This window comes from Prionailurus bengalensis, chromosome F2 (assembly GCF_016509475.1).
Source record: "Prionailurus bengalensis isolate Pbe53 chromosome F2, Fcat_Pben_1.1_paternal_pri, whole genome shotgun sequence".
NCBI classification, from domain to species: domain Eukaryota; kingdom Metazoa; phylum Chordata; class Mammalia; order Carnivora; family Felidae; genus Prionailurus; species Prionailurus bengalensis.
Genome location: NC_057353.1, coordinates 76693856 through 76711747, shown reverse-complemented (window position 1 = coordinate 76711747; position 17892 = coordinate 76693856). Strand labels below are relative to the sequence as shown.

The following is a 17892-nucleotide window of genomic DNA, read 5'->3' as shown; positions in this document are numbered from 1 at the left end:
CAGAACGGCAGCCAAGGTCTGGTCGTCGGCCCACTGGTTTGCTACATCCGGGCCTCCCCCTTGGTCACGACCGCCCCTCCTGGGGGCTGCTCCCCAAACGGAGCTAGCTTCCTCCAAGACGGGAGAGATGGGGGTAAGGGCACTTCATTCCTGTCTTCCGGGTTTTGCAAAGCGTGTTCAGATCTAAACGCAAGGCTGTTAATCCTTTGTCCCTCTTCCCCTGAGGATCGCAAATCCGGACGAGGCAGCTTTGATGTGGGAGGGAGGCCAGGGCCAGCCCCTCTTCGTAGGCCACCCCTGGCTTCACAGCACCCCACGTGTGATGCGCACGCAGGGAACACACTTCTGCCCTCAGGGAGCTGACGGCGTGAGGACAATTCAGTGGACCAAAGGGCTGCACGAGGGTTAAAGGGCCCTCGATAACTAGCTTCCTACGCTTGCCGCTGGGGGCGGCTCTCGCCCCGCGCTCTCCCAGAGCCCTAGTATATGCATCCTGCGTGTGCAAACCGGCCTAGAGCGGTGGTGTTCCAAGTGTGGCCTGGGCATTCCTAAGAGCCCCTGCCATCAATCACGGGTCTGAGCCCCACATCGGGCTCTGCGCTGGTGGCGCGGAGTCTGCTTGGGATTCTGTCTCTCTCCTTCTCTCTGCCTCTCCCCTGCTGGGGCTCTCTCTCAAGATAAATACATAAACATAAAAAACATTTTTTTTTTAAAGTATGTTTGTTTAAACATGTCCTTGATGAAGCAGTACAGATTACTAATTTTAATAGGTCTCGACTATTATTCTGCATGATGAAACAGAAGGGTGCTTACGGGAGGTCGGTGGCTGGCTGGGGCGTGGGGGTGACCTCGGGCTTTCTCACGGCACAGCTTTCCACTTGAAAGAATCAAGTGCAGACAGACTATGGTTACTCCGACGCACGTATGTGGCAGACACGTTCTCAGAGATGAACGAAGTGAGCCTGTCTCTTCAGGAAAAACTGACAGTATTTGTTACCGATGACACAATTCAAGCTTTCAGGTATGCGCTGCAATTTTGGAAAGTTAGTACTGACCACTCTAAACGGATAATAAGGCAGTGCTTCTACAAACCTCTCTGTTGAGACCGGTGGTGGTGGCAACAGATACGGCTCTTTCATACTGCCCAGGGAAATGCGTCACAGGACCGTGAGAACACGCACGTCCCAGCGAACCAGTGTTTTTCGGATGACCCAGGTCCGATGTTTCCAAACGCACCAAATGGAAGACGGACCAAGGCGTTTCAATGAGACAGAGTATGACAAGTTTACTGATGCGGTTTCAGAATCCACGCTGCAGCTAACCTTTAAGAAACTACCACTTGCCAAGTTTCGGTGGAGTCATCAAAGAACACCCACAGTTAGGTGCAAGGCTGTCAAAATTCTTTTCTTTTCCCACTGCGTATTTGTGGTTCCAACTACTTCAACCCAAACAACATGTCCCATCAGACTGAACACAGAGGCAGAGAGAAGACTCTAGCTAGCTCCCATGAAGCTGGACATTAAAGAGATTTGCAAAAATATAAAACAATACTGTTTTTGTTTTGGAAAGTAGTGATTTTCCATAAAAACAGGTTTTTTTTTATGTTAACATGCAATGAGTTGGCTACTGTCATGTATTTCATGATTAATAACTATTTTTAAAGTTTCTGTTTTTAATTTCACATGCGATAAATGTTGACAGATACAAGCCATACACACCAGACGGCTTCGTGGCCCTTACGATAAAGGACAGAGGAGTTCTGAGACCGAAGGCTTTAAGCCCGGGCACAGGTCACCTGCCTGCAGGAAGTGTGTGAGAGCACAGTGACTCCTACACACTGGCCTGAAGAATGATTCTTTGATCTGGGACAATGTCTCTCCGTCCACCCGGTGATGGGGGAGGAAGAAGGGCTCGCTCACAGAACTAGCCTGTGGACAGAGCTCCGTGTCACAGCCGCCCGGCCCCAGGTCTCACACGTACCAGGATCAAAAACCGCCGTTTCTGGCAAGATCGGGAAAAGAGTCAGGGGAAACTTAAATTTCGTATAAGCAGGGCAGATGCGTAGACCTCCCCAGATCCATCAGGCACAGATCTAACGTGGGGACAGTTTCAATTTCCTCACGGTACATGTCACTTTCTAGTGCCCAGAATGCAAGAGAATAGAAGTAAAAAGGTTTGAAATAAAGAGTTCTCTTTAGGAATTAGAAACATTATATCCATTTGCCAATAACTCGACTATTTAAATGCTCAGCTTAAATGGCCAGATATAATTTACGGTTTAACCAGGGCACCTATTTCTCTGAGAGCAAGTTCCAGTAATTCTTTTAGCACGAAAATTTAAGGTCTGATTTTTGGAATTCCAGACCTTTCGGAGTTGATATTGTTAACCTGATGTTAGACGTTCCATTGCTCAGGAGAGGACCCATCGCAAGGCTGACAGGGGAGGGAAAACAAAGGCAGATTTATTTAAGAGGCGGTGTATACGTACGATGGAATACTACCCGGTGATGAAAAATGAAATCTTGCCATTAACTGGAAGGTGTTATGCTAAGTGAAATTAGTCAGAGGAAGAAAAATATCCTATGACTTCACTCATATGTGGAATTTGAGAAACTTAACAGGGGAACATAGGGGAAGGGAAGGAAAAATAAAATAAAAACACAGAGGGAGGCAAACCGTAAGAAACTCTTAGAAACAGAGACCAAAGTGAGGGTTGCTGCAGGGGAGGGGGGCCGGGGGATGGGCTAAATGGGTGACGGGCATTGAGGAGGACACTCGTTGGGATGAGCACTGGATGTTCCGCGTAAGTGATGAATCACTGGGTTCTACTCCCGAAGCCAAGACTACACTGCAGGCTAACTAACTTGAGAATAAGAAATAAAATAAAATAATTTTGCCATGTTTCGTAAGCTCAGAAATATGATTTCGTAAAAAGAGTAAGTGGAAAAAGGGGTTTAAAAACCTGTGGGGAATTATTCGTGGTCTCTATTCAAATGATGAAGAGTTAACAGAAATTTCAATTTACAGTAGAATCCTATTTTAAAAATGAGTCAAAACCATAAACATTTTAGGAACTGTACCTGAAAAGTTTGTCTCCTATTGTTTTCAGAGACAAAAGAGGATTTTAAAATGACAGATGAGAAAACAGAACTTTTTCTTCTTTACGAATAAATTGATAGCGAACTGGTTACCTTTAAGTATACGTCAGTCATCTGGTTTTGTCGAAGGGAGGCTACCGCGGTCTGAGCTGCGCTGTGACGTCACTAATAGCTTACATTTCTACGGGTCCCCTACGAAGGATACATGCACCTAACCCAGTCACTTAGCGCAGACCCTGTCGCCGTTCCAGCCTCCCTCGTGCGAAGCGAGGCCTGGCCGCCGCGAGGGCACAAGCGCGGGGCGCCGCGGGAGGGCCGGGCGGCTTCTGGCTTCAGGGGTTCAGGGGGGGTCGCGGCTCCGCCACGCGAAGCTATTTGCCGAACCAACTGCCGTGAGCCAAGCATTTCGGGCCTGCGTTCGTTCATTCGGTCGTGGAGTCAAGGTTTAAAGAAACAAAACGGATTCACGACCTTCGTAAAGCTTGTATTATAGTGGGAGGGACAGGCCGTACACAGTTCGTGTATCAACACGGCGAGAATCACAAGAGCAGGAAGGCGGAAAGGCCTGGAATCAAGCTGGTATTTCACAGCCTACCCAGAGAACCCCCGCTACCAGGGTGTCCTGTGAGGCCATGAAGCAGGCGCAGGCACCACCCGCGGGAACACGTCCCAGGCAGGCGGACGGTCACGTGAGGGATGTGGGCTCACTCTTGGCACATCTGGGGGCTGGCAGGGCAGTGTGGGGGGAGCAACGGTCAGGGAGGAGGCTCTGGCGGATCGCACAGAGCCAGACAGGCCACGGGAAGCCTTCGGTTTCTGTTTTAGATCTCGAGGGAGAGGGAAAGTTACCGGCAGTTTCCCCGGGGTTAGGGAAGACCAGCACTGCCACTGAGAGTTGGGGCAGGTGCCATCGGGAGGGGAGCCCCGGGCACGCCGGGTCTGACAGGCCTCTGGGAAGGGATATCTACAGATCAGGAGACAGAGCCGCACCGGGCACATAAATCTGGTCATGGCCACATAAAAGGTACTGAAAACCCTGAGCTCACGAGATCACTTAGGGACTCGGCACACGTGGAGGGAGCGCAGGTTCTGGATAAAAAGGTTCACCGGATTTTGAATCCTGTCCTTGCTTTCGGAAGCAGTGCAACCTCAGGCAGGCGGCTTACTCTTTGTGTTTCGGCTTCTAGGAGCGTCTCAGAACTAAGAGGTGCTCAATAAAGACACTGAACGAAGGAGTCACCGAGCCGTCTGGCTTGCGGCTTCTCGGGAAGGGGAAGGGACAGCGGCTGGGTCTGCGAGGGGAGGGCGGGAATGGATGAGTAATCCCGACACGAGTTCACGCGCACAAAACACCGGCCTGCCCCTTCGTCAGTGACCAGTAAACGTGACCTGATTCTTAACCCTACTGTTGTAAGTACGCTTGCAAAGTCTTATTTCAGATGTAACAATTACTTTGTCAGACGCAAAGATTTTAACCGCTAACGTAGGTTGGCCACAGAATCAGATGCACACAGAGCTTGTCGTTTAAGGCTGATTTCCCCTCCGCCCCCCACTCTCTGCTGTGGGGTACTTCTAAATTTGCCCTCACCATAAAGTAAAGGAACGTGCAGGTACTCTGCCGAGTCGGAGGGAAGAAAGCCACCTTGAGAGGTCACGTGGCCCATCCCCTGCCTTCAGGCTAAATTGTCTTAATCATCCGAGAGAAAGGGTTCTCTCTCCACTTCCAAAGACTTCCAGAAACGAAGCCTGAATGACTTGCCACAGTAAGGCGCTCGAACAGGCCTGTCAGAAGATACTTGTCTTATATTTAACCTTAATCTCTCGGGAGCCGCTCAGAATCCTTTTTTCTTTTGCTCTGTTCTCCACAGGGCTGGGGAGTACCACCTTCTGGGCAAGACGACTCAGGAAGGCAGGGGGGGCAATGAGGGAGCCCGTGGCCTGGAAGTTCCTGGCAAGCCTGACCGAAGGAGGACCTATTTCAACCGCTACTGCCCGATGCTGGTTTTGGGCAGCCAGACGTGCAAAGCTTTAACGTAACAGTAATAACAGACCACACTTACCAAATGCCGACTGTGAGCCATATACTGTTCTAGGTACTCCACACGCCCTCCACACACACTTCATCTTTATTTATTTCTTTAAATGTCTATTTATTTTGAGAGAGAGAGCAGGGGGGACAGAGAGAGGAAGACAGGGAGAAATCCAGGCAGGCTCTACCCTGTCAGCACAGACCCTGATGCAGGGCTCAATCCCACGAACCAGGAGATCATGAACTGAGCCACCCAGGCGCCCCTCCTTTAAGACTCCTCGTGAGCCCGAGGGGAGAGGTGCCAGTGACAAGGGATCAATCCCCGCAACTCCCTTTCTCAGCCACTTCTGCAGGTGACACAGAAGCAGTAACTCCTGCGGTGAAGCTTCTGGGAAGTATGCTAACAGAAGGCTGACCCAGCCAGGAGGTGCAGCGTTCTCCTCTTCCTCCTCCTTTCTGCCTGAACCCTGCCAGGATGGCTGGAACCACAACAGCCATCTGGAGACGGGGAGGAGCCTCAGGAGACAGGGCGGGGGGGAAAAAAAGGAAGGAAGAGGCCTGGTTTCTTAGTAACTACGAAGACTTGTGCTCAAAGTCTGCAGCTGCTGGTATTCTTACATGAAAGAAAATAAACCTCTCATTTGTTTGAATTTATGGGTAATCCAGATCTCATCCCCGTCCTAAAAGATAGAGCACTGCGTTCTGAAATAAGGGATGTTGAGCATCTCTTTAGTTTTCTGATGCAGACATATCCAACTATGCTTTCTTATTTGAACAGAAAACTGTTTTCTTTTCTTCTTCCTATCAAAAGCTGCTTAAAAGGTTGCAGATGGTTCTCCATAATTAAAAAAAAAAAGATGAATTTTTATTAGATTCCAAGAAAAAGGAAAGAAGAAAAAGAAAAGAATTTGTTTACAGAGTGTCTTCAGTTCACACGGGGCCTTTCTTCTCCCTCCAACACACCTGAGTCGTGCACGCAAACAAGTCACAATGACGCTCCGCGTGTTTCACGGCAACACCACTGACGCTGAGGCTGTGCTAACGTTACTTTCTTTAGACCCTCATAGTTTCATCTTTAAGCAGGCTCCTCATCTTATTGTAATCATTCTGGAAGGCAGCATGTAATTAATAGTTGAGACCTAGGCTCTGGAGGTGGACAAGCAAAAGCCTAGCATCCGGAGCCAGGCTCCAGCATTTACTGTGTCAACTCAGGCGAAGTTGATCCGATTTTCTCCCCTGGAGAAGGGTTTTGAAACTCAGTCTTTCCTGAGATGTTGTGAGGCTTATATAAGACAATGTGGTACACACACACCTCAAGCTCTTAAGGACAGTTGTCATTACTGTTATCGAAACAGAGGTTCTTTCTAAGCGAGAAGTATTTTTCTCAAGAGTTCTTAGTTTGGTGTTACACAACCTTTTGCTCCTTGGCAAGAGAGTTGGGAGCTCACCCTCAGTGACACACATGTAACGACAACAAAAAAACAATAGTTTCCTTCTATTTGCAGAGTACTCCGCAATTTCGTAGCCTCATTTAACTTTCCAGAAGGTGAGCCCTGTTTTGTCCATTCACTTTATTCATTAACTATAAGGTTTCATAAGCTTCCTGTTGGCTTGCTCGCATCTACACAACACGTGACAGCTGGGGATCCAAAGTTTGGTCTCTTGACTCAAGCTTCAGTATCTGTCCTATAGCTGTTAACTGCAACGATGAATTAATTTGTCAGAAACATTAATGTTTAGAACTAAGATCTCTTATGATGAAATGCAAGATCAGTTGTTTATAACATTTTTTCTGGCAAAAGAGGATTTAAAAATTGTTATCAATTACATATATCATCACTAGACATCCCAAGAAAAATTTTTTTTAACATTTATTTATTTTCAGAGAGAGAGAGAGAGAGAGAGAGAGAGAGAGAGAGGAGATCCCAAGCAGGCTCTGCACAGCCCCACGTGGGGCCCGATCTCATGAACTGTGAAATCATGGATTGGGCCTAAATCAAGAGTTGACCACTTAACCAACTGAGCCACCCAGGTTGCCCCTGGACATCCCAAGAAGTTTGGAAGAGAATTCTCTATCTGAAGCATCAAGACTGCGTGTTGGAATGTGATGGAACGTAACTGTCACCACAGACTGGAGTGTGGCGGGGGGGGGGGGGGGGTCCTGCGAGGGCAGAGTCAGGATGAGTTCCCAAGTGACAAGGAGGTTGGGAAAGTTGCTGAGAATTAATTTCAAAAGAATGGTTTACGTACATACACGTCTAAAAAATAAAAAAAGGGTATTTTGGACAGGGAACAAAAACGAGGGCTGGGTTTATCAGCCTATTTCCATGCATCTCTGTGAAGCCCCAAGACCGAGTACGGCTTGTGCCAAGGCACATAATCGTTCAGTACTGGTTCCTCTGGCTCTTTCCACTGCATTCAAAATGGTCTATCCACATTTTATGAGCAGTTTACTGTATTTCATGGGACCGTTTGTTAATGCAGTTGTTCACGGTGTCTTGAGTTTGTTTTTTCAGCGAGGGCGTCCACCTGCTACACAGAGGTGTCTTCTGGAAAAGATTTCTGGTAGATCCATCTGACAGTGGGATAATCAAAGCCATTATCTATTACTTTTAAAGAAAGCTGACTGTGATCAGCAGTATCTATGCATGTGAAATATTATGTATGTGAGAGTGGAAGGAACTTCATTTGACTTTCTGTGGGATCGTCAGCATCCCTGTGAGACAACGTTGGACTAGCAAACGGTTTTCAGTATTCCTGAAGAATCTGGCAGACAGTAACTGGCATCAGTGTGCATATCAGATTATTCAGTCTCTTTCAAATATGTAGAACGGAGATAGTTTCAAGTACGCTCCCCACAGCAATTGTATGTAAATTCAAATCCAACATTAGGAAATTAAAATAGGAATGTCTACTCTGTTTTAAAATTGCTAATGCGGAGTTAAATTCTACCTTCCCATATTTAGTCAATAAGTATTTACTGAGCATTTTCTATGTTTTAGGCACTGTGCTAGGCACTGGGGGGTATGGCAGCAAAAAAACTTAAAGAAGGCAGACACTGATCAGAGAATTACTTCAAGATAAAATTGCAGTTATGAAGGAAAACTGTCTAACAGTATGAGAAGCTATAATTACAGTACATTTGAAAAAAAAAACAACCTCATTCTGCTGCAGTATGGGGAAACCACAGGAAAGAGGTTGTTGCAAGTGGAGGTGGGGCATTCGAACAGAAAGTAGGCTCCTGGTATTCTAGAAGCAAGCAAGACGACACGACTCTGGACCAGCATGGTGGTGGTGGGTGTGGGGAGTATGTTGGTCTGTAAGACCCGAAAAATCGTGTAAACTCCAGGAGCCTGGAATTCAGGTCCACCACAACCTGGCCTCCACCGATCTTTCTCTGGACACTCCGTGCACCCCCCGGGGGCGCCGTAGGCATCAGCCTCACCTTGGACTAGTTATTACCAGCATGCTCCAAGTTGTAACCTTCACGGGACCACTGCACGTTTGCTCCCTTCTCCCGCTGCTGGTTTGCCTGGTAAGATGGCCATCATCAGTGGCCGTTAAGTAGATGGCTACTGAACTGACAGCTTTGTAGGAAGTACTTTTCAAAATTTTTCTTAGAGTTTTCACCCACGCTACGGCAGCTACCATGATTTCATCCATTCCCGCTGCTGGACAACATTCCACTGAGGACATTACAGTTTATTCCTCTGTGGAAGGGCGTCTGGGCTGTTTCCAGGCTCGGCTTCAAAAATAATGTTACTCTGAACACTGTTACATAAAGCTTTTTCTAGATACACATTCTGATTTCTCTGGGATAAAATTATCAGGAGTAGAATTACTGGTTTATAGGGTAGATAGATGTTCGACATCTTTATTGTTCATTTATTTATTTAAAAAAAATGTTTATTTTTGAGAGAGAGCGTGCAAGCGGGGAAGGGGCAGAGAGAGAGGGAGACGGGATCAGAAGGAGACTCTGCCCTGACAGCGGTGAGCCCGACCAACCATAAGATCATGACCCGAGCCGAAGTCTGATGTACAACTGAGCCACCCAGATGTCCCTATGGTTCAACATTTTTGAAGAAACGGCCAAACATCTCATAGTTGTGCTATTTTACACATGTATGAGTTCCAGTTGCCCTGTAACCGTGCCCACGCTTGGTGCTGTCCGTGATTTTCGTGTTAGCCGCTCAAGGGGTGGGCAGGGGGGAGGGCACGTGCAGCGGCGCCCCACTGAGGTTGCAACTTGCATTTGCACCTCCTGGACGACCAACGACTGAGCACTTCTGCATAGTCTTCGTGGCCATCTGAACATATACTTTTGTGACACTTCTGGTCTAGGTTGTTGCCTATTATAAAAACTGGATTATGTTTTTCTTATTGAGTTTCACAGTTTCTTTATAGAGTTCAGATAAAAGTCCTCTGTCAGATATATGTGTTGCAAAGATGTTTTCCCTGACAGTGGCTTGTCTATTTTTTTAATGACGTCCTCTGATTAGGAGATGTTTGAAATTTTGATAGAGTCAAATTTCTAAATCTTTTCTTCATTTCTATTTTTTCAGTATTTTTTCCTATAAGTTTTATAAACTTAACTTCACCCTGAAGTCATGAACCATCTCAGATTACCATTTGTAAACGGAGTGAGTGAGGGGTGGGGGGGGGGAATCAAATCTATCCCTGCTACTCAAATACCTAATTGTTACAGCATTACACTTACTGAAAAGACAATTCTTTACCCACCCAATTGCTCTGGTGCCCTCGAAAGCAGTTAAGTGTGGGGCCATTTCTGGACAGTCACTGGCCCGTTACCCACGCTTGCACAGTACCACGGAGTCTCCCTTACTCTGGTTTTGTAAGTCGGGAAGTCAGTGCTCCAAACGTGTTCTTCATCGTCAAGACTGCTTTGGCTACTCTAGGTCCTCTGAATTTAAATAAACAAATATACAAACCTACCTGTAGAGGTTCTGGACTGTACCGAATTTATAGATAATTTCGGGGAGAACCAACATCTTCATCAACATTGAGTTCTCCAGTACGAAAGCATGGGGCACGCGTCTCCATTTAGCTTCGTCTTCATTACTTCCTATAAGCAGTGTTTTACTAACCGTGGTCAGTATAGAGGTCTTGCACATTTTTTGCTAAAATTACCCCTAAGAATCCTCACACATCACTGGTGGAAATTTAAAATGGTGGAGCTGCTTTCAAAAAGCAGTTGGGCAGTTTCTTAAAAAGTCAACCATAAAATTACCACTGGACTCAGCAACTCTGCTCCTAGATATCTACTCGAGGGAAGTGAAAACACAAGCTCACACAGACTTGCACACCAGTGTGCACGGCAGTGCCATTCGTAAGAGCTAAGAAGTGAAAACAACCCCGTATGAATCACCTGGGCAATGTATACACAAAGTGGAGTCTACCCATAAACGGACCACCATTCGGTAAGAAAAGAAGACGACAGATAAATGTTATAATGGGGGTGAACCTCAAAAACACAATGCCAAGTGAAAAATGCTGATGTAAAAGAGCAGACATTTTGAGTCTATCTATCTAACGTGCCTAGAAAAGGGAAATCTGTAAAGATAAAAATGATGCTGGTGGGGGCCTGGGGTTGGAGCTAGGAAAGGGATTCACCGTGACAGGGAGGAGGGAGTGGATGGCAATGAGAAAGATGTGCTCAGATGGGATTATGGGGACGGGTGCGCAACTCTGCAAATTTACTAAAAGTAATTACATTTTTTAATTTCAATGGTGAATTGTACAGCATGTAAAATATGTGTCAATAAAGCTGTTTGAAAATGGTCCTATGTATTTTATGTTTTTCAATGCTACATGGTCTCTCTGGGGGACTGTCTTCCACTTGTTAATTGCTAGTGCATGGAAACACAGGACTTGTATACTGACTGCGTTACAATTGATAAACTGACTGATTCGTCTGAATAGTCTTTTCGTGGGTCCCTTAGGACTTGCAACCACCTGATCATGTTATCAGTGAATAAAGTCAGTCAACTTCTTCTTTTTCAGTCTGTATGCCTATCATTCCTTTTTACTCACCTTCCTGCACAGATCGGGCCTCTCAGCACAACACGAGTGCAAGCGGGGGCTCTCAAAGCTGCTGTGCCCCTAGCCTTGGCAGGAAAGCAGGGACTGTTTCAGTTAAGTCTGATGTCAGCTTGAGGGTGTGTATCTGTGTGTGTGTGTGTGTGTGTGTGTGTGTGTGTGTTCTGGCAGATGTCTTTTATCAACTTGGGAAAAACTGCCCTGCATTTCCAGTTTGCCCACATCTCTGTTTGTTAAATTCTGTCAAACATCTTTCCCGCATTTGTGGAAACGATCACATGATTCTTCTCCATTACTTAGTTAATGTGGCGAATTACACTGATTGACTTTCACGTATGATAGAAATCTTGCGTTGCTGAGATAAACTCTACTTGGTTGTGGAAAGTAACCGAGTTTTGATGTGCTAATATATTTTGGTAAAAGAATTTTCAGTTATGATCATGAGGGATAGTCTCCCCTCCTCAAGATCCTTGACCATATCTGCAAAGTCAAAGTCCCTGCTGCCCCGTAAGGAAACATGGATCCTGAGGATTGGGATGTGGGCATTTTTGAGAGCCATTATCCTGCCAACCAAAGCTTCCACAGGCCAGGGAGTCAGTGAGTGTGGGCAACAGTCTCTTCCTGTAACTTCAGAGATTTAAGTCTGCAAGCCCCTTCAACCACACTGAGATAGAAGGATAGGAAGCCATTACAGCATGTTCTTGGACAGTGAAAACATTTTGTCCCAAATCATCCAAAAATATCTTATTCCAAAGGGAAATTTGAAGTTTTCTACCCAAAGAACTTAAAATTATAAGTTCAAAGGGCAGAACACGGCCCTTAAAGATGCCAGAATACATGAGATGGACCCCCAGGGATCTTTTCCACAGGCCTCTGCTCCTGCAGATGTCCCCGGGGCAAACTGTCACCTCGTTCAAGTCTTAGATCACCTCCTCCGTGAAGCTAAGCATGACTGTCATATTTAGACATGAGTAGCACCAGATTTGAGCTCTATAAGGGCACAGCCTTTATCCTTTTTGTTCACTGACACTTGTCAGGCATCTAGGAGAGTTCTTGGCACACAGTAGGTACTCAACAATCATTTGCTGAACGAAAGAATGGGAGACATTACAGAAATGCCAATAACTTATTTCTTTGGGAAACAAACATTTACTTAGCAGCTAGCTGCCAGGCACTAGGAAGGTATAAATGATACCTCATTACATAATGCTTATTAGTCAAGAAGGGTAGTCCTCAACGTTGGCATCGTTGGCCCATCGAAGTTACCTGTAGAGTCTAAAAAACTTCCAGATAGCTGTGCTACACCAAGACCCAGCTTAAAAAAAATAAACAGAAGACTGGTCGGGGCACCTGCTTTTTCTTTATTTACGACTGTTATCAGGGATGCTCCTACACAGCCGGAGGAGGGAGGACTGCATGCATTTTCACAGGAGATGTTCAATGCTATCAGACTTCTTACTGTGTTTCCAGGAAAGGAACTTTTAAAACAGATGCTGACTTCTTGAATGTTATTAGTTTAACTGAAAACACAGGTAGATCACTTGTCTGACCAGACTGCACCAGGTGCTGAGAACAGAAAGATGAATACAAAGGGTCTCTCGAGGGCCTCTCTGTATAAAAAGCAGACAGAGTCTCAACAGTCTAGAAGGCACACTGGAGAGGAGGGGCAAGGAGAGCATTTTGAACACACAGAAGGTCGGCTTAGTGCGTAACAGGACAGGGAAGGAAGGGGATGTGCCACGAAGACAGGGTCAGGGACACGTGCCGGATGAGAAAACCACTGATTCAAGGAGCCCGCTGCTCATGCAAGCAATGTGGCAAGGACTAAAATGTATAGAAAAGCAAATCATCCTGTTTGTGCCATTCTGGAAAAGTCTAAAAGAAATCACATCTAATTTTTATACAAATATGTCAAACAACCACAATTCCTTAAAAGGTCTATGTAGGGAAAATAACTGAAGGAGCCATGAAGGAATTAAATTTACTCTCATAACTTACGCTCTGACACCTACTGAATGTGTGATCGAGCAAATTACCCACAAGCCGAGACTGAACAATTCAACATAAGGTTGGACTGTATCGGTGGGTGACCTGAATGAGGCTACAGACAAAATCGGGGCCAAATCGAGAGAGTCCTTGCCACCGTGATGACTTCTAATGGATGGGATGGTCCTCCACTAATCCTTTAATCCATCCTATTTAACAGTCAGTTGCTAGCACGAACAATCTTGTTATATTGGTAACCGCCAAGGCTGAGCACCACGTCCCTCTTCAGAAATCTCTTCACTTTTCAATTTGCCATACATGCTTTTCATCTCTCTGTAATCACATTTTCCTTGATCTTAAACTTCAAATAATCCAAGGGGTAACCGCTCTCCTGGAGAAGCACAAGCCTCCACCAGAGTTGGGTAACAGATGGTCCGTAACCATATTGTCTTTCCAAAATTCAAAAATTCTGAATCTCAGACTCTTAGCCCCAAGGATTTTTAGATAATTACAGTGATGACAGCTGATGATAGCATTTACAATGTGCCAGGAACTGTTCAAAGTGCTTTCCGTATACTTAAACTCGTCAACTCTAGAAGAGTCCTATAAGGTAGTTACTGTTAGCATCACCCGCGTTTTACGGACAAGGAACCTGAGCGTAGGTTAGGTCAGGTGGCCTCAGCTGCACTGTTGGCCGATACAGAGCTGTGACTCATATCCAGGAGCTAGCTCTCCATCCTCATGAACCAAGTCTTGACTCAGCCTTCCTTAAGGCACTGTTTTATCAGTGTTACTTCGGCCAAGGTGATACGTATAGGTTTTTTCCCACATCTAAAATGTCGTATCTCCTTCCCTGAACTCTGCCAGGAGCTGCTTATTCGCGTTAAAGTGCTGGTAAGCATACTTCCACTGTCAGACACTCACCGAAAAATAAGTTCAGACACTTACTGTGCAAATATGGAGTCAAAGGTTATGGACACTTGAGGTTCTTGATGAACACTTGTAAATTACTTTCCAAAAGGAACATGTCCCTCCGTGGTGACAAATAGAAGGGCAAATACAATCTGTACTATGTCTGAATTATTTCAGCCTCTCAAGTTGTGAGTCCGGTAAATGAGGTTTGACTAGATTCTGAGAAATTCAAGTGCCCTGACGTTCTCTATTATAAATCATTCTTCACAAGTAACTTCAAGCTCTGACCTCACGTCTGTGCCTCCAAACATTTTAGGACTCCAATCATCCAAATTAAATGATGCCTTCAATACTTTTCCGTCTCACAAATGGGCAATCAAAACGGCATGCATAATTTTATTCAGATTATTTGTTGGGATTTTACCGACTGGAGTCTTCCTCGGAAAAAGTCTGTACAAGTTTCTAGATGCGGTAACCGAGCACTCCTAACAGCAGCCGGTGCACGGCAGACAGTACAGAAGAACGCTCCGACTGTCTGTGCTCACAGGCCACCTCTAGCTAGCACTTACTCTCCAGGAGCCTCAGGGAAGTTCCACGGCCTCCGTGCCGCAATTTCCTCATTTCTGTACAATGGGATGGTAACAGGGACCTACCGCCACCAGGCTGCGAAATGCACAATGTGTGGCGGCCAGTACGTGCCACGTGAGCGAGTTTACCGAACCTCTGCTCTGTACATCACGCCTGCCGTCCCAGCCAATCACCATCTTACGAGTCAAATACTGTCTTCGTTTGACGGATGAGAGAAGAAGACTGAACAAGTGACCAGGCCCAAACCACGCAGCAAGGGAAGCGATGGACGGAGCCGGGATTCGAATCCTGGTTAGCTTTGAATGGGGGTGTTATAGCCCCCCCACCCCCCCGTCTTTGAGACTAAATCATGCCACAATTTAACTAAATCATAGAGGATCTGTTAGGGAAAGTCTCCTACAAATCCACAAAAATACATTTTAAGGATGTGTGGGACAAGGCGGAAGGAAACACAGGGGAAGCCCGCGAGGAGATCGCAATTTTATAGCGAAGGTGTAAAGCTGGGGTTTGCTCACCAGCACGCCAACTTTTTGGAAACCCTGTCACATAGCCTACATTTCAGCAGCGACGCTCCTGGCCTGTGCGCGGGCTCGCAGCATCTGTCGCGGCTCTGAATGGCTGATCATAAGCACCGTTTCAGCCTTCTCAACGCTATTAAGCAGATGGCAGCGCGAAATCCAAATGATGTAGTACGTCTCCCCGGTGGACTTTGTTTCCACATACCGCCATCATTTCGCAATTCCTCAGCCATAAATCTCGTGTATTCTCAAGAACACGAAAGAGTGCACGGACACTGGCAGTTGATTTACCACCACTAGCCTGTGTCCGCCCCTCGCCTATGTTTCCACGCGCTTGTAAAGATCGCCGTGAAGATGCCACGTGGAGCGGAGGGGAGGACAGGACTTGGGTATTCTCCACACTTACAGGGCCAGGTTTTGCCACTTGTTGCCTTCAAGTTAAGCAAAAGAACACGGGCTCGAGCTTTAAGAGAGCTGCGTAGGAGGCCTGACTTGTCAACTAGGTGACTTTGGTCAAGTTCACATTCCCTGAGCGTCAGTCTCCTTCTTTGTAAAAGTAAAGCCTGACGCTCCTCTGGAGGTTCTTGGGGATAAAACGAAACGGCGGGCACAAGAACAAAAACGAAACGGTGGGCTGGTACCGTAACAAATGCTTCCGAAGTATTTAATGGATACTTGATGTCTTCAATGTGTGCCAAATTAATGAATCTGGAAGATTTCCCTATTTTCTTTTTTGTTAATTCTAAGGAATTTCCTGTTGAAGCTATAAAACTTGGCTTGCTTTTAGTACAAAGTATCGAGAGTTCAGTAACTCAGAGGGAGACCTAAACACCGCCCTCGGACTCACTGGCCACCCTTCCCATGGCAGCAGTGGCGCTCCCTAGCTGGCCATTCATTACCCAGGGAAACAAATACTGACTGTGGTGTCAGCCACCCTGCGGCACCTCCGGACCTGTGGCAGGACGTCCGCCATCATGGGCACCACCCACCCACCTAGTGACCTAACATTACTTTCTATACAGACTTTGTTTCCGCTTTAATGTATCGTAATCGAATTACAGCAACATTCATAAAATCATGTGCCTGACATGACATGCTGATTATTTTCCCAGTAACTTTAAAATCATCAGACCTTTGGGGCGCCTGGGTGGCGCAGTCGGTTAAGCGTCCGACTTCAGCCGGGTCACGATCTCGCCTTCCATGAGTTCGAGCCCCGCGTCAGGCTCTGGGCTGATGGTTCGGAGCCTGGAGCCTGTTTCCGATTCTGTGTCTCCCTCTCTCTCTGCCCCTCCCCCATTCATGCTCTGTCTCTCTCTGTCCCAAAAATAAATAAAAACGTTGAAAAAAAATTTTAAAAATAAAAAAATAACAAATAAAATAAAATCATCAGACCTTTATCTAAAAAAAAAGGTCTGGCTGTGTGCCACCTGCAAGCATGTTGTGAAACATTAGTGATACGTGTACACTCTTGGGAGAACATTCCTGTAACGGAAAGAGAAAGGACTGAAATCAATAGTCACCAAGTGGGTAACTCAGGTCACTTATTAAGTCTTTCTCTGGGTCTCAGTTTTCTCAAGACTAAAATGGGGATTATCATATCCACCTTCTAAGGTTAAAGTGAACACAGAGGAGAAAGACCTCACACTCACACGGATGTGCCTTAGTGAAACCGATATTGTGCAGTGTGTGCCTTTGTGCTACTTTGTGATCACAGGAGGGATCAAATATTCCTTTGCGAATTTACAATTACGAGACACACCAACTACAACACTGTGATAGTTTTTAAAGCTCTTGACTGGGGCGCCTGGGTGGCGCAGTCGGTTAAGCGTCCGACTTCAGCCAGGTCACGATCTCGCGGTCCGTGAGTTCGAGCCCCGCGTCGGGCTCTGGGCTGACGGCTTGGAGCCTGGAGCCTGTTTCCGATTCTGTGTCTCCCCCTCTCTCTGCCCCTCGCCCGTTCATGCTCTGTCTCTCTCTGTCCCAAAAATAAATAAACGTTGAAAAAAAAATTTTAAAGCTCTTGACCTATTTTGGCCTCGCCAAGTCACCGTTTTGTGTGTGACTGCACCTGGCATCTACTCTCCCGGCAAACTCACCGAGTCTAACGCAGTGTTACCAGCTACGGTCACCGCGCTGTGCAACAGCAAGTGTCAGTAGGATTATAAATAAAACATCCGCTGAAGAACTAATCCCATCTAATTGAGCACGAAACGGATATATTTACAAAGGGTTTCCAAGAGTCAAAACTAGCACTTCTGTGAAGACTCCAGTCCTGCCAGAGCAGGGGCAGGCAGGTCCCCGAGGGCTGAGGCCATTTAACACCTGCTCTTTTTTATTCACCAGAGCTATTCGGGAGGTGTGTCCAAAATCAATCAATAACTAGTTCTGAACCAGCGTGTATTAGAACAATTCCAATATCATAAAGAACGGTTCCCATTTCTCTTCACAGTAACTGTCTTGACAGCTTGGTACTCATTAAATGTGTGGAGTTAGATAAACAATGCTTTGTTTTACACCACAACATCAGCACTACCAAGGTCATTACAAAAATCAATGGGGAAATGTAGCTGAACTACACCGAATTTTCTCTCACTCTGCAGGGAGTCTCATTTGTACTCTAATTTTAATACAAGGTATTTGAAAATTGGGAGAAAAAAAATCCTCACCTGTAAAACCTCCTGAGAGAAACCGGTATTTGTGCAAC

General features: G+C 46.1%; 1 protein-coding gene across 3 annotated transcripts in view; it reads right to left on the bottom strand.

Moving 5' to 3' along the window:
* The window catches only part of KHDRBS3 (KH RNA binding domain containing, signal transduction associated 3), a 191106-nt gene that overhangs the window by 19943 nt on the left and 153271 nt on the right, over positions 1-17892 (bottom strand). The window lies entirely within an intron of this gene.